Here is a 21,899-nt window from a genome sequence, read left to right as displayed (position 1 = left end):
CTACAAGAAAGACCCTTTATGCTATTGTGGGAGGTTAAAATTTCATGTTCTAAAGATTCCCAGCAAAGTTATGGCACAAAGCAGAAAATGCGTTTTCAGCCTGAGATAAAGTCGTTTCCGGAACTCCAAACATAAAAATGTTGATAACTTTTGAAAAACACTTCAGACAGCTTAGATTTGATGTGCAACGACTAGAAATACCCTTTCTGCTATAGTGGGAGGTGAAAATTTCATTTTCTGAAGCTTCCCTGCAAAGTTATGGCACAATGCGTAAAACGCGTTTTCAGCCTGAGATAAGGTCGATTCCGGAACGCCATACATAAAAATGTTGATAACTTTTGGAAAAACACATCAGACAGCTTAGATTTGATGTGCAACTACTAGAAAAACCCTTTCTGCTATAGTGGGAGGTGAACATTTCATGTTCTGAAGCTTCCCTGCAAAGTAATGACATAATGCAGAAAACACGTTTTCAGCCTGAGATAAGGTGGGTTCCGGAACGCCAAACATAAAAATGTTGACAACTTTGGAAAAAACATATCAGACAGCTAAGATTTGATGTGCAACTACTAGAAAGACCCTTTCTGCTATAGTGGGAGCTGAAAATTTCATGTTCTGAAGCTTCCCTGCAAAGTTATGGCACAATGCAGAAAACGTGTTTTCAGCCTGAGATAAGGTGGGTTCCGGAACGCCAAACATAAAAATGTTGATAACTTTGGAAAAACACTTCAGACAACTTATATTTGATGTGCAACTGCTAGAAAGACCCTTTCTGCTATAGTGGGAGGTGAAACTTTCATGTTCTAAAGCTTCCCTGCAAAGTTAAGGAACAATGCAGAAAACGCGTTTTCACCCTGACATAAGGTGGGTTCCGGAACGCCAAACATAAAAATGTTGATAACTTTGGAAAAACTCATCAGACTGCTTAGATTTGATGTGCAACTACTAGAAAGACACTTTCTGCAATAGTGGGAGGTTAAAATTTCATGTTCTGAAGCTTCCCTGCAAAGTTATGGCACAATGCAGAAAACGCGTTTTCAGCCTGAGATAAGGTCGATTCCGGAACGCCAAACATAACAATGTTGATAACTTTCGAAAAACACTTCAGACAGATTAGATTTGATGTGCAACTATTAGAAAGAACCTGTTTGTCATAGTGGGAGCTGAAATTTTCATGTTCTGATGCTTCCCTGCAAAGTTATGACACAATGCAAAAAACGCATTTTCAGCCTGAGACAAGGTGAGTTCCGGAACGCCAAACATAAAAACGTTGATAACTTTCGAAAAACACTTCAGACAGCTTAGATTTGATGTGCAACGACGACAAAGTCCCTGTCTGTTATAGTGGGAGTTGAAAATTTCATGTTCTAAAGCTTCCCTGCAAAGTTAAGGAACAATGCAGAAAACGCGTTTTCACCCTTACATAAGGTGGGTTCCGGAACGCCAAACATAAAAATGTTGATAACTTTCGAAAAACACTTCAGACAGGTTAGATTTGAAGTGCGACTATTAGAAAGACCCTGTTTGTCATAGTGGGAGCTGAAAATTTCATGTTCTGATGCTTCCCTGCAAAGTTAAGGAACAATGCAGAAAACGCGTTTTCAGCCTGAGAAAAGGTGGGTTCCGGATCGCGAAACACAAAAATGTTGATATCTTTGGAAAAACACTTCAGACAGCTTAGATTTGATGTGCAACTACTAGAAAGACCCTTTCTGCGATAGTGGGAGGTGAACATTTCATGTTCTGAAGCTTCCCTGCAAAGTAATGGCACAATGCAGAAAACGCGTTTTCAGCCTGAGATAAGGTTGATTCCGGAACGCCATACATAAAAATGTTGATAACTTTGGAAAAACACATCAGACAGCTTAGATTTGATGTGCAATTACTAGAAAGACCCTTTCTGCAATCGTGGGAGGTGAACATTTCATGTTCTGAAGCTTCCCTGCAAAGTAATGGCACAATGCAGAAAACGCTTTTTCAGCTTGAGATAAGGTGTGTTTTGGAACGCCAAACACAAAAATGTTGATATCTTTGGAAAAACACTTCAGACATCTTAGATTTGATGTGCAACTACTAGAAAGACCCTTTCTGCGATAGTGGGAGGTGAACATTTCATGTTCTGATGCTTCCCTAAGAAGTTATGGCACAATGCAGAAAACACGTTTTTAGCCTGAGATAAGGTGGGTTCCGGAACGTCAAACGTAAAAATGTTGATAACTTTGGAATAACACTTCAGACAGCTTAGATTTGATGTGCAACGACGACAAAGTCCCTGTCTGTTATAGTGGGAGTTGAAAATTTCATGTTCTGAAGCTTCCCTGCAAAGTTAAGGAACAATGCAGAAAACGCGTTTTCACCCTGACATAAGGTGGGTTCCGGAACACCAAACATAAAAATGTTGATAACTTTCGAAAAACACTTCAGACAGATAAGATTTGATGTGCAACTATTAGAAAGACCCTGTTTGTCATAGTGGGAGCTGAAAATTTCATGTTCTGATGCTTCCCTGCAAAGTTATGGCACAATGCAAAAAACGCATTTTCAGCCTGAGATAAGGTGGGTTCCGGAACGCCAAACATAAAAAAGTTGATAACTTTCGAAAAACACTTCAGACTGTAAAAAATTAATGTGCAACTACTAGAAAGACCATTTCTGCTATAGTGGGAGGTGAACATTCCATGTTCTCAAGCTTCCCTGCAAAGTTATGGCACAATGCAGAAAACGCGTTTTCAGCGTCAGATAAGGTTGATTCCGGAACACCAAAGATAAAAATGTTGATAACTTTGGAAAAACACTTCAGACAGCTTAGATTTGATGTGCAACTACTAGAAAGGCCCTTTCTACTATAGTGGGAGGTGAAAATTTCATGTTCTGAGGCTTCACTGCAAAGTTATGGCACAATGCAGAAAAAGCGTTTTCAGCCTGAGATAAGGTCGATTCCGGAACGCCAAAGATAAAAACGTTGATAATGTTGGAAAAACACTTCAGACAGCTTAGATTTGATGTTCAACTACTCGAAAGACCATTTCTGCTATAGTAGGAGGTGAAAATAAAATTTCATGTTCGGAAGCTTTCATGCAAAGTTATGGCACAATGCAGACAACGCGTTTTCAGCCTGAGATAAGGTCGATTCCGGAACGCCAAACATAAAAATGTTGATAACTTTCGAAAAACAGTTCAGACAGCTTAGATTTGATGTGCAACTACTAGAAAGACCCTTTCTGCTATAGTGGGAGGTCAAAATTTCATGTTCTGAAGCTTCCCTGCAAAGTTATGGGACAATGCAGAAAACGATTTTTCATCCTGAGATAAGGTCGATTCCGGAACGCCAAACATGAAAATGTTGATAACTTTTGAAAAACACTTCAGACAGCTTAGATTTGATGTGCAACTACTAGAAAGACCCTTTCTGCTATAGTGGGAGGTGAACATTTCATGTTCTGAAGCTTCCGTGCAAAGTTATGGCACGATGCAAAAAACGTGTTTTCAGGCTGAGATAAGGTTGGTTCCGGAACGCCAAACATAAAAATGTTGATAACTTTTGACAAACACTTCAGACAGCTTAGATTTGATGTGCAACTACTAGAAAGACCCTTTGTGCTATAGTGCGAGGTTTAAATTTAATGTTCAGAAGCTTCTCTGCAAAGTTATGGCACAATGCAGAAAACGCATTTTGAGCCTGAGATAAGGTCGATTCCGGAATGCCAAACATAAAAGTGTTGATCACTTTGGAAAAACACTTCAGACGGCTTAGATTTGATGCACAACTACTAAAAAGACCCTTTCTGCTATAGTGGGAGGTTAAAATGTCATGTTCGGAAGCTTTCATGCAAAGTTATGGCAAAATGCAGACAACGCGTTTTCAGCCTGAGATAAGGTCGATTCCGGAACGCCAAACATAAAAATGTTGATAACTTTCGAAAAACAATTCAGACAGCTTAGATTTGATGTGCAGCTACTAGAAAGACCCTTTCTGCTATAGTGGGAGGTCAATATTTCATGTTCTGAAGCTTCCCTGCAAAGTTATGGGACAATGCAGAAAACGATTTTTCATCCTGAGATAAGGTCGATTCCGGAACGCCAAACATAAAAATGTTGATAACTTTTGAAAAACACTTCAGACAGCTTAGATTTGATGTGCAACTACTAGAAAGACCCTTTCTGCTATAGTGAGAGGTGAACATTTCATGTTCTGAAGCTTCCCTGCAAAGTTATGGCACGATGCAGAAAACATGTTTTCAGCCTGAGATAAGGTTGGTTCCGGAACGCCAAACATAAAAATGTTGATAACTTTGGAAAAACACTTCAGACAGCTTAGATTTGATGTGCAACTACTAGAAAGGCCCTTTCTGCTATTGTGGGAGGTGAAATTTTCATGTTCTGAAGCTTCCCAGCAAAGTTATGGCACAATTCCGAAAACGCGTTTTCAGCCAGAGATAAGGTGGGTTCCGGAACACCAAATATAAAAATGTTGATAACTTTGGAAAAACACTTCAGACAGCTTAGATTTGATGTGCAACTACTAGAAAGACCCTTTCTGCTATAGTGGGAGGTCAAAATTTCATGTTCTGAAGCTTCCTTGCAAAGTTATGGGACAATGCAGAAAACGATTTTTCATCCTGAGATAAGGTTGATTCCGGAACGCCAAACATAAAAATGTTGATAACGTTTGAAAAACACTTCAGACAGCTTAGATTTGATGTGCAAACTACTAGAAAGACCCTTTCTGCCATAGTGAGAGGTGAACATTTCATGTTCTGAAGCTTCCCTGCAAAGTAATGGCACGATGCAGAAAACATGTTTTCAGCCTGAGATAAGGTTGGTTCCGGAACGCCAAACATAAAAATGATAACTTTGGAAAAACACTTCAGACAGCTTAGATTTGATGTGCAACTACTAGAAAGGCCCTTTCTGCTATTGTGGGAGGTGAAAATTTCATGTTCTGAAGCTTCCCTGCAAAGTTATGGCACAATGCGTAAAAAGCGTTTTCAGTCTGAGATAACGTAGATTCCGGAACGCCAAACATAAAAATGTTGATAACTTTGGAAAAACACATCAGACAGCTTAGATTTGATGTGCAACTACTAGAAAGACCCATTCTGCTATAGTGGGAGGTCAAAATTTCATGTTCTGAAGCTTCCCTGCAGAGTTATGGCACAATGCGTAAAACGCGTTTTCAGCCTGAGATAAGGTCGATTCCGGAACGCCAAACATAAAAAAGTTGATAACTTTGGAAAATACTTCAGACAGCTTCGATTTGATGTGCAACTACTAGAAAGACCCTTTGTGCTATAGTGGGAGGTTTAAATTTAATGTTCAGAAGCTTCTCTGCAAAGTTATGGCACAATGCAGAAAACGCGTTTTGAGCCTGAAATAAGGTCGATTCCGGAATGCCAAACATAAAAGTGTTGATCACTTTGGAAAAACACTTCAGATAGCTTAGATTTGATGCGCAACTACTAAAAAGACCCTTTCTGCTATAGTGGGTGGTGAACATTTCATGTTCTGAAGCTTCCATGAGAAGTTATGGCACAATGCAGAAAACGCGTTTTCAGCCTGAGATAAGGTCGATTCCGGAACGCCAAACATAAAAATGTTGATAACTTTCGAAAAACACTTCAGACAGCTTACATTTGATGTGCAACTACTAGAAAGACCCTTTCTGCTATAGTGGGAGGTCAAAATTTCATGTTCTGAAGCTTCCCATGGAAAGTTATGGGACAATGCAGAAAACGATTTTTCATCCTGAGATAAGGTCGATTACGGAACGCGAAACATAAAAATGTTCATAACTTTCGAAAAACACTTCAGACAGCTTAGATTTGATGTGCAACGACTAGAAAGACCCTTTCTGGTATAGTGGGACGTGAAAATTTCATGTTCTGAAGCTTCCCTGCAGTTATGGCACAATGCAGAAAACGCGTTTTCAGCTTGTGATAAGGTGGGTTCAAGAACGCCAAACATAAAAATGTTGATAACTTTCGAAAAACACTTCAGACACCTTAGATTTGATGTTCAACTACTAGAAAGACCCTTTTTGCTATAGTGGGACGTGAAAATTTCATGTTCTGAAGCTTCCCTGCAAAGTTATGGCACAATGCCGAAAACGCGTTTTCAGCCTGAGATAAGGTGGGTTCCGGAACGCCAAACATAAAAATGTTGATAACTTTCGAAAAACACTTCAGACAGCTTAGATTTGATGTGCAACTACTAGAAAGACCCTTTCTGCTATTGTGGGAGGTTAAAATTTCATGTTCGAAAGCTTCCCTGCAAAGTTATGGCACAATGCAGACAATGCGTTTTCAGCCTGAGATAATATCGATTCTGGAACGCCAAACATAAAAATGTTGATAACTTTCGAAAAACACTTCAGACAGCTTAGATTTGATGTGCAAATACTAGAAAGACCCTTTCTGCTATAGTGGGACGTGAAAATTTCATCTTCTGAAGCTTCCCTGCAAAGTTATGGGACAATGCAGAAAACGATTTTTCATCCTGAGATAAGGTCGATTCCGGAACGCCAAACATAAAAATGTTGATAACTTTCGAAAAACACTTCAGACAGGTTAGATTCGATGTGCAACTATTAGAAAGACCCTTTCTGCTATCGTGGGACCTGAAATTTTCATGTTCTGAAGCTTCCCAGCAAAGTTATGGCACAATGCCGAAAACGCGTTTTCAGCCTGAGATAAGGTGGGTTCCGGAACGCCAAACTTAAAAATGTTGATAATTTTGGAAAAACACTTCAGACAGCTTAGATTTGAAGTGCAACTACTAGAAAGACCCTTTCTGCTGTAGTGGGAGGTGAACATTTCATGTTCTGAAGCTTCCCTGCAAAGTTATGGCACAATGCAGAAAACGCCTTTTCAGCCTGAGATAAGGTTGATTCCCGAACGCCAAACATGAAAATGTTCATAACTTTGGAAAAACACTTCAGGCAGCTTACATTTGATGTGCAACTACTAGAAAGACCCTTTCTGCTATAGTGGGGGGTGAACATTTCATGTTCTGAAGCTTCCCTGCAAAGTTATGGCACAATGCGTAAAACGCGTTTTCAGCCTGAGATAAGGTCGATTCCGGAACGCCAAACATAAAATTGTTGATAACTTTCGAAAAACACTTCAGACAGCTTAGATTTGAAGTGCAACTACTAGAAAGACCCTTTCTGCTATAGTGGGAGGTGAACATTTCATGTTCTGAAGCTTCCCTGCAAAGTTATGGCACAATGCAGAAAACGCCTTTTCAGCCTGAGATAAGGTCGATTCAGGAACACCAAACATAAAAATGTTGAAAACTTTCAAAAAACACTTCAGACAGCTTAGATTTGATGTGCAAATACGAGAAAGACCCTTTCTGCTATAGTGGGACGTGAAAATGTCATGTTCTGAAGCTTCCCTGCAAAGTTATGGCACAATGCCGAAAACGCGTTTTCAGCTTGAGATAAGGTGGGTTCCGGAACGCCAAACATAAAAATGTTGATAACTTTCGAAAAACACTTCAGACAGCTTAGATTTGATGTGCAACTACTAGAAAGACCCTTTCTGCTATAGTGGGACCTGAAAATTTCATGTTCTGAAGATTCCCTGCAAAGTTATGGCACAATGCGCAAAACGCGTTTTCAGCCTGAGATAAGGTCGATTCCGGAACGCCAAACATAAAAATGTTGATAACTTTGGAAAAACACATCAGACAGCTTAGATTTGATGTGCAACTACTAGAAAGACCCTTTCTGCTATAGTGGGACGTGAAAATTTCATGTTCTGAAGCTTCCCTGCAAAGTTATGGCACAATGCAGAAAACCTCTTTTCAGCCTGAGATAAGGTGGGTTCCGGAACGCCAAACATAAAAATGTTGATAACTTTGGAAAAGCACTTCAGACAGCTTAGATTTGATGTGAAACTACTAGAAAGACCCTTTCTGCTATAGTGGGAGGTGACAATTTCATGTCCTGAAGCTTCCCTGCAAAGTTATGGCACAATGCAGCAAACGCGTTTTCAGCCTGAGATAAGGTTGATTCTGGAACGATAAACATAAAAATGTTCATAACTTTGGAAAAACACTTCAGACAGCTTACATTTGACGTGCAACTTCTAGAAAGACCTTTTCTGCTATAGTGGGAGGTGAACATTTCATGTTCTGAAGCTTCCCTGCAAAGTTATGGCACAATGCGTAAAACGCGTTTTCAGCCTGAGATAAGGTCGATTCCGGAACGCCAAACATAAAAATGTTGATAACTTTGGAAAAACACATCAGACAGCTTAGATTTGATGTGCCACTACTAGAAAGACCCTTTCTGGTATAGTGGGAGGTGAAAATTTCATGTTCTGAAGCTTCGCTGCAAAGTTATGGCACAATGCAGAAAACGCGTTTTCAGCTTGTGATAACGTGGGTTCCGAAACGCCAAACATAAAAATGTTGATAACTTTCGAAAAACACTTCAGACAGCTTAGTTTTAATGTGCAAATACTAGAAAGACCCTTTCTGCTATAGTGGGACGTGAAAATTTCATGTTCTGAAGCTTCCCTGCAAAGTTATGGGACAATGCAGAAAACGATTTTTCATCCTGAGATGAAGTCGATTCCGGAACGCCAAACATAAAAATGTTGATAACTTTGGAAAAACACTTCAGACAGCTTACATTTGATGTGCAACTACGAGAAAGACCCTTTCTGCTATAGTGGGAGGTGAACATTTCATGTTCTGAAGCTTCCCCGCAAAGTTATGGCACAATGCGTAAAACGCGTTTTCAGCCTGAGATAAGGTCGATTCCGGAACGGCAAACATAAAAATGTTGATAACTTTGGAAAAACACATCAGACAGCTTAGATTTGATCTGCAACTACTAGAAAGACCATTTCTGCTATAGTGGGAGGTTAAATTTTCATGTTCGGAAGCTTCCCTGCAAAGTTATGGCACAATGCAGAAAACGCGTTTTCAGCCTGAGATAAGGTTGATTCTGGAACGATAAACATAAAAATGTTCATAACTTTCGAAAAACACTTCAGACAGCTTAGATTTGATGTGCAACGACTAGAAAGACCCTTTCTGGTATAGTGGGACGTGAAAATTTCATGTTCTGAAGCTTCCCTGCAAAGTTATGGCACAATGCAGAAAACGCGTTTTCAGCTTGTGATAAGGTGGGTTCAAGAACGCCAAACATAAAAATGTTGATAACTTTCGAAAAACACTTCAGACAGCCTAGATTTGATGTTCAACTACTAGAAAGACCCTTTTTGCTATAGTGGGACGTGGAAATTTCATGTTCTGAAGCTTCCCTGCAAAGTTATGGCACAATGCCGAAAACGCGTTTTCAGCCTGAGATAAGGTGGGTTCCGGAACGCCAAACATAAAAATGTTGATAACTTTCGAAAAACACTTCAGACAGCTTAGATTTGATGTGCAACTACTAGAAAGACCATTTCTGCTATTGTGGGAGGTTAAAATTTCATGTTCGAAAGCTTCCCTGCAAAGTTATGGCACAATGCAGACAATGCGTTTTCAGCCTGAGATAATATCGATTCTGGAACGCCAAACATAAAAATGTTGATAACTTTCGAAAAACACTTCAGACAGCTTAGATTTGATGTGCAAATACTAGAAAGACCCTTTCTGCTATAGTGGGACGTGAAAATTTCATCTTCTGAAGCTTCCCTGCAAAGTTATGGGACAATGCAGAAAACGATTTTTCATCCTGAGATAAGGTCGATTCCGGAACGCCAAACATAAAAATGTTGATAACTTTCGAAAAACACTTCAGACAGGTTAGATTCGATGTGCAACTATTAGAAAGACCCTTCCTGCTATCGTGGGACCTGAAATTTTCATGTTCTGAAGCTTCCCAGCAAAGTTATGGCACAATGCCGAAAACGCGTTTTCAGCCAGATATAAGGTGGGTTCCGGAACGCCAAACATAAAAATGTTGATAACTTTGGAAAAACACACCAGACAGCTTAGATTTGAAGTGCAACTACTAGAAAGACCCTTTCTGCTATAGTGGGAGGTGAACGTTTCATGTTCTGAAGCTTCCCTGCAAAGTTATGGCACAATGCAGAAAACGCCTTTTCAGCCTGAGATAAGGTTGATTCCCGAACGCCAAACATGAAAATGTTCATAACTTTGGAAAAACACTTCAAACAGCTTACATTTGATGTGCAACTACTAGAAAGACCCTTTCTGCTATAGTGGGAGGTGAACATTTCATGTTCTGAAGCTTCGCTGCGAAGTTATGGCACAATGCGTAAAACGCGTTTTCAGCCTGAGATAAGGTCGATTCCGGAACACCAAACATAAAATTGTTGATAACTTTCGAAAAACACTTCAGACAGCTTAGATTTGATGTGCAACTACTAGAAAGACCCTTTGTGCTATAGTGGGACCTGAAAATTTCATGTTCTGAAGCTTCGCTGCAAAGTTATAGCACAATGCCGAAAACGCGTTTTCAGCCTGAGATAAGGTGGGTCCCGGAAAGCCAAACTTAAAAATGTTGATAATTTTGGAAAAACACTTCAGACAGCTTAGATTTGAAGTGCAACTACTAGAAAGACCCTTTCTGCTATAGTGGGACGTGAAAATTTCATGTTCTGAAGCTTCCCTGCAAAGTTATGGCACAATGCAGAAAACCTCTTGTCAGCCTGAGATAAGGTGGGTTCCGGAACGCCAAATATAAAAATGTTGATAACTTTGGAAAAACACATCAGACAGCTTAGATTTGATGTGCAACTACTAGAAAGACCCTTTCTGGTATAGTGGGAGGTGAAAATTTCATGTTCTGAAGCTTCGCTGCAAAGTTATGGCACAATGCAGAAAACGCGTTTTCAGCTTGTGATAACGTGGGTTCCGGAACGCCAAACATAAAAATGTTGATAACTTTCGAAAAACACTTCAGACAGCTTACATTTGATGTGCAACTACGAGAAAGACCCTTTCTGCTATAGTGGGAGGTGAACATTTCATGTTCTGAAGCTTCCCTGCAAAGTTATGGCACAATGCGTAAAACGCGTTTTCAGCCTGAGATAAGGTCGATTCCGGAACGCCAAACATAAAAATGTTGATAACTTTGGAAAAACATATCAGACAGCTTAGATTTGATCTGCAACTACTAGAAAGACCATTTCTGCTATAGTGGGAGGTTAAATTTTCATGTTCGGAAGCTTCCATGCAAAGTTATGGCACAATGCAGACAACGCGTTTTCAGCCTGAGATAATGTCGATTCTGGAACGCCAAACGTAAAAATGTTGATAACTTTGGAAAAACATTCCAGACAGCTTATATATGATGTGCAACTACTAGAAAGACCCTTTCTGCTGAAGTGGGAGGTGAAAATTTCATGTTCTGAAGATTCCCTGCAAAGTTATGGCACAATGCAGGAAACGCGTTTTCAGCCTGAGATAAGGTCGATTCAGGAACACCAAACATAAAAATGTTGAAAACTTTCAAAAAACACTTCAGACAGCTTAGATATGATGTGCAAATACTAGAAAGACCCTTTCTGCTATAGTGGGACGTGAAAATGTCATGTTCTGAAGCTTCCCTGCAAAGTTATGGGACAATGCAGGAAACGATTTTTCATCCTGAGATAAGGTCGATTCCGGAACGCCAAACATAAAAATGTTGATAACTTTCGAAAAGCACTTCACACAGCTTAGATTTGATGTGCAACTACTAGAAAGACCCTTTCTGCTATAGTGGGAGGTGAACATTTCATGTTCTGAAGCTTCCCTGCAAAGTTATTCCACAATGCAGAAAACGCGTTTTAAGCTTGAGATAATGTGGGTTCCGGAACGCCAAACATAAAAATGTTGATAACTTTGGAACAACACTTCAGACAGCTTAGATTTAATGTGCAACTACTAGAAATACCCTTTCTGCTATAGTGGGAGGTGAAAATTTCATTTTCTGAAGCTTCCCTGCAAAGTTATGGCACAATGCGTAAAACACGTTTTCAGCCTGAGATAAGGTCGATTCCGGAACGCCAAACATAAAAATGTTGATAACTTTGGAAAAACACTTCAGACAGCTTACATTTGATGTGCAACTACTAGAAAGACCCTTTCTGCTATAGTGGGAGGTGAACATTTCATGTTCTGAAGCTTCGCTGCGAAGTTATGGCACAATGCGTAAAACGCGTTTTCAGCCTAAGATAAGGTCGATTCCGGAACGCCAAACATAAAAATGTTGATAACTTTGGAAAAACACATCAGACAGCTTAGATTTGATGTGCAACTACTAGAAAGACCCTTTCTGCTGTAGTGGGAGGTGAACATTTCATGTTCTGAAGCTTCCCTGCAAAGTTATGGCACAATGCGTAAAACGAGTTTTCAGACTCAGATAAGGTCGATTCCGGAACGCCAAACATAAAAATGTTGATAACTTTGGATAAACACTTCAGACAGCTTAGATTTGATGTGCAACTACTAGAAAGACCCTTTCTGCTATAGTGGGAGGTGAACATTTCATGCTCTGAACCTTCCCTGCAAAGTTATGGCACAATGCAGAAAACGCGTTTTCAGCTTGTGATAAGGTGGGTTCAAGAACGCCAAACATAAAAATGTTGATAACTTTCGAAAAACACTTCAGACAGCTTAGATTTGATGTGCAACTACTAGAAAGACCCTTTCTGCTATTGTGGGAGGTTAAAATTTCATGTTCGAAAGCTTCCCAGCAAAGTTATGGCACAATGCAGACAATGCGTTTTCAGCCTGAGATAATATCGATCCTGGAACGCCAAACATAAAAATGTTGATAACTTTCGAAAAACACTTCAGACAGCTTAGATTTGATGTGCAACTACTAGAAAGACCCTTTCTGCCATAGTGGGAGGTGAACATTTCATGTTCTGAAGCCTCCCTTCAAAGTTATGGCACAATGCAGAAAACGCGTTTTCAGCTTGAGATAAGGTGGGTTCCGGAACGCCAAACATAAAAATGTTGATAACTTTCGAAAAACACTTCAGACAACTTAGATTTGATGTGTAAATACTAGAAAGACCCTTTCTGCTATAGTGGGACGTGAAAATATCATGTTCTGAATCTTCCCTGCAAAGTTATGGGACAATGCAGAAAACGCATTTTCATCCTGAGATAAGGTCGATTCCGGAACGCCAAACATAAAAATATTGATAACTTTCGAAAAACACTTCAGACAGCTTAGATTTGATGTGCAACTACTAGAAAGACCCTTTCTGCTATAGTGGGACGTGAAAATTTCATGTTCTGAAGCTTCCCTGCAAAGTTATGTCACAATGCAGAAAACCTGTTTTCAGCCTGAGATAATGTGGGTTCAGGAACGCCAAACATAAAAATGTTGATAACGTGGGAAAAACACTTCAGACAGCTTAGATTTGATGTGCAACTACTAGAAAGACCCTTTCTGCTATAGTGGGAGGTGAAAATTTCATTTTCTGAAGCTTCCCTGCAAAGTTATGGCACAATGCGTAAAACGCGTTTTCAGCCTGAGATAAGGTCGATTCCGGAACGCCAGACATAAAAATGTTCATAACTTTGGAAAAACACTTCAGACTGCTTAGATGTGATGTGCAACTACTAGAAAGACCCTTTTGGCTATTGTGGGAGGTGAAAATTTCATGTCCTGAAGCTTCCCTCCAAAGTTATGGCACAATGCAGAAAACGCGTGTTCAGCCTGAGATAAGGTGGGTTCCGGAATGCCAAACGTAAAAATGTTGCTAACTTTCGAAAAACACTTCAGACAGCTTAGATTTGATGTGCAACTACTAGAAAGACCCTTTTTGCTATAGTGGAACGTGAAAATTTCATGTTCTGAAGCTTCCCTGCAAAGTTATGGCACAATGCAGAAAACGCGTTTTCAGCTTGAGATAAGGTGGGTTCCGGAACGCCAAACATAAAAATGTTGATAACTTTCGAAAAACACTTCAGACAACTTAGATTTGATGTGCAACTACTAGAAAGACCCTTTCTGCTATAGTGGGACATGAAAATTTCATGTTCTGAAGCTTCCCTGCAAAGTTATGTCACAATGCAGAAAACCTGCTTTCCGCCTGAGATAATGTGGGTTCAGGAACGCCAAACATAAAAATGTTGATAACGTTGGAAAAACACTTCAGACAGCTTAGGTTTGATGTGCAACTACTAGAAAGACCCTTTGTGGTATAGTGGGAGGTGAAAATATCATGTTCTGAAGCTTCCCTGCAAAGTTATGGCACAATGCAGAAAACGCCTTTTCAGTCTGAGATAAGGGTGATTCCGGAACGCCAAACATAAAAATGTTCATAACTTTGGAAAAACACTTCAGACAGCTTAGATGTGATGTGCAACTACTAGAAAGACCCTTTTGGCTATTGTGGGAGGTGAAAATTTCATGTCCTGAAGCTTCCCTCCAAAGTTATGGCACAATGCAGAAAACGCGTGTTCAGCCTGAGATAAGGTGGGTTCCGGAACGCCAAACGTAAAAATGTTGATAACTTTGGAAAAACACTTCAGACAGCTTAGATTTGATGTGCAAATACTAGAAAGACCCTTTCTGCTATAGTGGGACGTGAAAATATCATGTTCTGAATCTTCCCTGCAAAGTTATGGGACAATGCAGAAAACGCATTTTCATCCTGAGATAAGGTCGATTCCGGAACGCCAAACATAAAAATGTTCATAACTTTGGAAAAACACTTCAGACAGCTTAGATTTGATGAGCAACTACTAGAAAGACCCTTTCTGCGATAGTGGGACGTGAACATTTCATGTTCTGAAGCTTCCCTGAGAAGTTATGGCACAATACAGAAAACGCGTTTTCAGCCTGAGATAAGGTTGATTCCGGAACGCCAAACATAAAAATGTTGATAACTTTGGAAAAACTCTTCAGACAGCTTAGATTTGATTGGCAACTACTAGAAAGACCCTTTCTGCTATAGTGGGAGGTGAACATTTCATGTTCTGAAGCTTCCCTGCAAAGTTATTGCACAATGCGTAAAACGCGTTTTCAGCCTGAGATAAGGTTGATTCTGGAACGCCAAACATAAAAATGTTCATAACTTTGGAAAAACACTTCAGACAGCTTACATTTGATGTGCAACTACTAGAAAGACCCTTTCTGCTATAGTGGGAGGTGAACATTTCATGTTCTGAACTTTCCCTGCAAAGTTATGGCAGAATGCGTAAAACGTGTTTTCAGCCTGAGATAAGGTGGGTTCCGGAACGCCAAACATAAAAATGTTGATAACTTTCGAAAAACACTTCAGACAGCTTAGATTTGATGTGCAACTACTAGAAAGACCCTTTCTGCTATAGTGGAACGTGAAAATTTCATGTTCTGAAGCTTCCCTGCAAAGTTATTTCACAATGTGTAAAACGCGTGTTCAGCCTGAAATAAGGTGGGTTCCGGGACGCCAAACATAAAAATGTTGATAACTTTGGAAAAACATTTCAGACAGCTTAGATTTGATGTGCAACTTCTAGAAAGACCCTTTCTGCTATAGTGGGAGGTGAAAATTTCATGTTCTGAAGCTTCCCTGCAAAGTTATGGCACAATGCAGAAAACGCCTTTTCAGCCTGAGATAAGGTTGATTCCGGAACGCCAAACGTAAAAATGTTCATAACTTTGGAAAAACACTTCAGACAGCTTATATTTGATGTGCAACTACTAGAAAGACCCTTTTTGCTATAGTGGAACGTGAAAATTTCATGTTCTGAAGCTTCCCTGCAAAGTTATGGCACAATGCAGAAAACGCGTTTTCAGCTTGAGATAAGGTGGGTTCCGGAACGCCAAACATAAAAATGTTGATAACTTTCGAAAAACACTTCAGACAACTTAGATTTGATGTGCAACTACTAGAAAGACCCTTTCTGCTATAGTGGGACATGAAAATTTCATGTTCTGAAGCTTCCCTGCAAAGTTATGTCACAATGCAGAAAACCTGCTTTCCGCCTGAGATAATGTGGGTTCAGGAACGCCAAACATAAAAATGTTGATAACGTTGGAAAAACACTTCAGACAGCTTAGGTTTGATGTGCAACTACTAGAAAGACCCTTTGTGGTATAGTGGGAGGTGAAAATATCATGTTCTGAAGCTTCCCTGCAAAGTTATGGCACAATGCAGAAAACGCCTTTTCAGTCTGAGATAAGGGTGATTCCGGAACGCCAAACATAAAAATGTTCATAACTTTGGAAAAACACTTCAGACAGCTTAGATGTGATGTGCAACTACTAGAAAGACCCTTTTGGCTATTGTGGGAGGTGAAAATTTCATGTCCTGAAGCTTCCCTCCAAAGTTATGGCACAATGCAGAAAACGCGTGTTCAGCCTGAGATAAGGTGGGTTCCGGAACGCCAAACGTAAAAATGTTGATAACTTTGGAAAAACACTTCAGACAGCTTAGATTTGATGAGCAACTACTAGAAAGACCCTTTCTGCGATAGTGGGACGTGAACATTTCATGTTCTGAAGCTTCCCTGAAAAGTTATGGCACAATACAGAAAACGCGTTTTCAGCCTCAGATAAGGTTGATTCCGGAACGCCAAACATAAAAATGTTGATAACTTTGGAAAAACTCTTCAGACAGCTTAGATTTGATGTGCAACTACTAGAAAGACCCTTTTTGCTATAGTGGAACGTGAAAATTTCATGTTCTGAAGCTTCCCTTCAAAGTTATGGCACAATGCAGAAAACGCGTTTTCAGCTTGAGATAAGGTGGGTTCCGGAACGCCAATCATAAAAATGTTGATAACTTTCGAAAAACACTTCAGACAACTTAGATTTGATGTGCAAATACTAGAAAGACCCTTTCTGCTATAGTGGGACGTGAAAATATCATGTTCTGAATCTTCCCTGCAAAGTTATGGGACAATGCAGAAAACGCATTTTCATCCTGAGATAAGGTCGATTCCGGAACGCCAAACATAAAAATGTTCATAACTTTGGAAAAACACTTCAGACAGCTTAGATTTGATGAGCAACTACTAGAAAGACCCTTTCTGCGATAGTGGGACGTGAACATTTCATGTTCTGAAGCTTCCCTGAGAAGTTATGGCACAATACAGAAAACGCGTTTTCAGCCTGAGATAAGGTTGATTCCGGAACGCCAAACATAAAAATGTTGATAACTTTGGAAAAACTCTTCAGACAGCTTAGATTTGATTGGCAACTACTAGAAAGACCCTTTCTGCTATAGTGGGAGGTGAACATTTCATGTTCTGAAGCTTCCCTGCAAAGTTATTGCACAATGCGTAAAACGCGTTTTCAGCCTGAGATAAGGTTGATTCTGGAACGCCAAACATAAAAATGTTCATAACTTTGGAAAAACACTTCAGACAGCTTACATTTGATGTGCAACTACTAGAAAGACCCTTTCTGCTATAGTGGGAGGTGAACATTTCATGTTCTGAACTTTCCCTGCAAAGTTATGGCAGAATGCGTAAAACGTGTTTTCAGCCTGAGATAAGGTGGGTTCCGGAACGCCAAACATAAAAATGTTGATAACTTTCGAAAAACACTTCAGACAGCTTAGATTTGATGTGCAACTACTAGAAAGACCCTTTCTGCTATAGTGGAACGTGAAAATTTCATGTTCTGAAGCTTCCCTGCAAAGTTATTTCACAATGTGTAAAACGCGTGTTCAGCCTGAAATAAGGTGGGTTCCGGGACGCCAAACATAAAAATGTTGATAACTTTGGAAAAACATTTCAGACAGCTTAGATTTGATGTGCAACTTCTAGAAAGACCCTTTCTGCTATAGTGGGAGGTGAAAATTTCATGTTCTGAAGCTTCCCTGCAAAGTTATGGCACAATGCAGAAAACGCCTTTTCAGCCTGAGATAAGGTTGATTCCGGAACGCCAAACGTAAAAATGTTCATAACTTTGGAAAAACACTTCAGACAGCTTATATTTGATGTGCAACTACTAGAAAGACCCTTTCTGCTATAGTGGGAGGTGAACAATTCATGTTCTGAAGCTTCCCTGAGAAGTTATGGCACAATGCAGAAAACGCCTTTTCAGCCTGAGATAAGTTCGATTCTGGAACGCCAAACATAAAAATGTTGATAACTTTCGAAAAACACTTCAGACAGCTTAGATTTGATGTGCAACTACTAGAAAGACCCTTTCTGCATTAGTGGGAGGTGAACATTTCATGTTCTGAAGCTTCCTTGCAAAGTTATGGCACAATGCAGAAAATGCGTTTTCAGCCTGAGATAAGGTTGATTCCGGAACGCCAAACATAAAAATGTTGATAACTTTGGAAAAACACTTCAGACAGCTTACATTTGATGTGCAACTACTAGAAAAACCCTTTCTGCTATAGTGGGAGGTAAAAATTTCATTTTCTGAAGCTTCCCTGCAAAGTTATGGCACAAAGCGTAAAAAGCATTTTCTGCCTGAGATAAGGTCGATTCCGGAACGCCAAACATAAAAGTGTTGATAACTTTGGAAAAACACTTCAGACATCTTAGATTTGATGTGCAACTACTAGAAGGACCCTTTCTGCTATAGTGGGAGGTGAACATTTCATGTTCTGAAGCCTCCCTTCAAAGTTATGGCACAATGCAGAAAACGCGTTTTCAGCTTGAGATAAGGTGGGTTCCGGAACGCCAAACATAAAAATGTTGATAACTTTCGAAAAACACTTCAGACAACTTAGATCTGATGTGCAAATACTAGAAAGACCCTTTCTGCTATAGTGGGACGTGAAAATTTCATGTTCTGAAGCTTCCCTGCAAAGTTATGTCACAATGCAGAAAACCTGTTTTCAGCCTGAGATAATGTGGGTTCAGGAACGCCAAACATAAAAATGTTGATAACGTGGGAAAAACACTTCAGACAGCTTAGATTTGATGTGCAACTACTAGAAAGACCCTTTCTGCTATAGTGGGAGGTGAAAATTTCATTTTCTGAAGCTTCCCTGCAAAGTTATGGCACAATGCGTAAAACGCGTTTTCAGCCTGAGATAAGGTCGATTCCGGAACGCCAGACATAAAAATGTTCATAACTTTGGAAAAACACTTCAGACAGCTTAGATGTGATGTGCAACTACTAGAAAGACCCTTTTGGCTATTGTGGGAGGTGAAAATTTCATGTCCTGAAGCTTCCCTCCAAAGTTATGGCACAATGCAGAAAACGCGTGTTCAGCCTGAGATAAGGTGGGTTCCGGAATGCCAAACGTAAAAATGTTGATAACTTTCGAAAAACACTTCAGACAGCTTAGATTTGATGTGCAACTACTAGAAAGACCCTTTTTGCTATAGTGGAACGTGAAAATTTCATGTTCTGAAGCTTCCCTTCAAAGTTATGGCACAATGCAGAAAACGCGTTTTCAGCTTGAGATAAGGTGGGTTCCGGAACGCCAAACATAAAAATGTTGATAACTTTCGAAAAACACTTCAGACAACCTAGATTTGATGTGCAAATACTAGAAAGACCCTTTCTGCTATAGTGGGACGTGAAAATATCATGTTCTGAATCTTCCCTGCAAAGTTATGGGACAATGCAGAAAACGCATTTTCATCCTGAGATAAGGTCGATTCCGGAACGCCAAACATAAAAATATTGATAACTTTCGAAAAACACTTCAGACAGCTTAGATTTGATGTGCAACTACTAGAAAGACCCTTTGTGGTATAGTGGGAGGTGAACAATTCATGTTCTGAAGCTTCCCTGAGAAGTTATGGCACAATGCAGAAAACGACTTTTCAGCCTGAGATAAGTTCGATTCTGGAACGCCAAACATAAAAATGTTGATAACTTTCGAAAAACACTTCAGACAGCTTAGATTTGATGTGCAACTTCTAGAAAGACCCCTTCTGCTATAGTGGGAGGTGAAAATGTCATGTTCTGAAGCTTCCCTGAGAAGTTATGGCACAATACAGAAAACGCGTTTTCAGCCTGAGACACGGTGGGTTCCCGAACGCCAACCGTAAAAATGTTGATAACTTTGGAAAAACACATCAGACAGCTTAGATTTGATGTGCAACTACTAGAAATACCCTTTCTGGTGTAGTGGGAGGTGAAAATTTCATGTTCTGAAGCTTCCCTGCAAAGTTATGGCACAATGCAGAAAACGCCTTTTCAGCCTGAGATAAGGTTGATTCCGGAACGCCAAACATAAAAATGTTCATAACTTTGGAAAAACACTTCAGACAGCTTACATTTGATGTGCAACTACTATAAAGACCCTTTCTGCTATAGTGGGAGGTGAACAATTCATGTTCTGAAGCTTCCCTGAGAAGTTATGGCACAATGCAGAAAACGACTTTTCAGCCTGAGATAAGTTCGATTCTGGAACGCCAAACATAAAAATGTTGATAACTTTCGAAAAACACTTCAGACAGCTTAGATTTGATGTGCAACTACCAGAAAGACCCTTTCTGCAATAGTGGGACTTGAACATTTCATGTTCTGAAGCTTCCCTGAGAACTTATGGCACAATACAGAAAACCCGTTTTCAGCCTGAGATAAGGTGGGTTCCGGAACGCCAAACGTAAAAATGTTGATCACTTTGGAACAACACTTCAGACAGCTTAGATTTGATGTGCAACTACTAGAAAGACCCTTTCTGCTATAGTGGGAGGTGAAAATTTCATTTTCTGAAGCTTCGCTCCAAAGTTATGGCACAATGCGTAAAACGCGTTTTCAGCCTGAGATAAGGTTGATTCCGGAACGCCAAACATAAAAATGTTGATAACTTTGGAAAAACACTTCAGACAGCTTAGATTTGATCTGCAACTACTAGAAAGACCCTTTCGGCTATTGTGGGAGGTGAAAATTTCATGTCCTGAAGCTTCCCTGCAAAGTTATGTCACAATGCAGAAAACCTGTTTTCAGCCTGAGATAATGTGGGTTAAGGAACGCCAAACATAAAAATGTTGATAACGTGGGAAAAACACTTCAGACAGCTTAGATTTGATGTGCAACTACTAGAAAGACCCTTTCTGCTATAGTGGGAGGTGAAAATTTCATTTTCTGAAGCTTCCCTGGAAAGTTATGGCACAATGCGTAAAACGCGTTTTCAGCCTGAGATAAGGTCGATTCCGGAACGCCAGACATAAAAATGTTCATAACTTTGGAAAAACACTTCAGACAGCTTAGATGTGATGTGCAACTACTAGAAAGACCCTTTTGGCTATTGTGGGAGGTGAAAATTTCATGTCCTGAAGCTTCCCTCCAAAGTTATGGCACAATGCACAAAACGCGTGTTCAGTCTGAGATAAGGTGGGTTCCGGAATGCCAAACGTAAAAATGTTGATAACTTTCGAAAAACACTTCAGACAGCTTAGATTTGATGTGCAACTACTAGAAAGACCCTTTTTGGTATAGTGGAAAGTGAAAATTTCATGTTCTGAAGCTTCCCTTCAAAGTTATGGCACAATGCAGAAAACGCGTTTTCAGGTTGAGATAAGGTGGGTTCCGGAACGCCAAACATAAAAATGTTGATAACTTTGGAAAAACACTTCAGACAACTTAGATTTGATGTGCAAATACTAGAAAGACCCTTTCTGCTATAGTGGGACGTGAAAATATCATGTTCTGAAGCTTCCTTGCAAAGTTATGGGACAATGCAGAAAACGCATTTTCATCCTGAGATAAGGTCGATTCCGGAACGCCAAACATAAAAATATTGATAACTTTCGAAAAACACTTCAGACAGCTTAGGTTTGATGGGCAACTACTAGAAAGACCCTTTGTGGTATAGTGGGAGGTGAAAATATCATGTTCTGAAGCTTCCCTGCAAAGTTATGGCACAATGCAGAAAACGCCTTTTCAGTCTGAGATAAGGGTGATTCCGGAACGCCAAACATAAAAATGTTGATAACTTTGGAAAAACATTTCAGACAGCTTAGATTTGATGTGCAACTTCTAGAAAGACCCCTTCTGCTATAGTGGGATGTGAAAATGTCATGTTCTGAAGCTTCCCTGAGAAGTTATGGCACAATACAGAAAA

The sequence above is a fragment of the Synchiropus splendidus genome, chromosome 8 (genome assembly GCF_027744825.2).
Source record: "Synchiropus splendidus isolate RoL2022-P1 chromosome 8, RoL_Sspl_1.0, whole genome shotgun sequence".
Lineage (NCBI taxonomy): Eukaryota > Metazoa > Chordata > Actinopteri > Syngnathiformes > Callionymidae > Synchiropus > Synchiropus splendidus.
Note: the sequence above shows the minus strand (reverse complement) of the source record.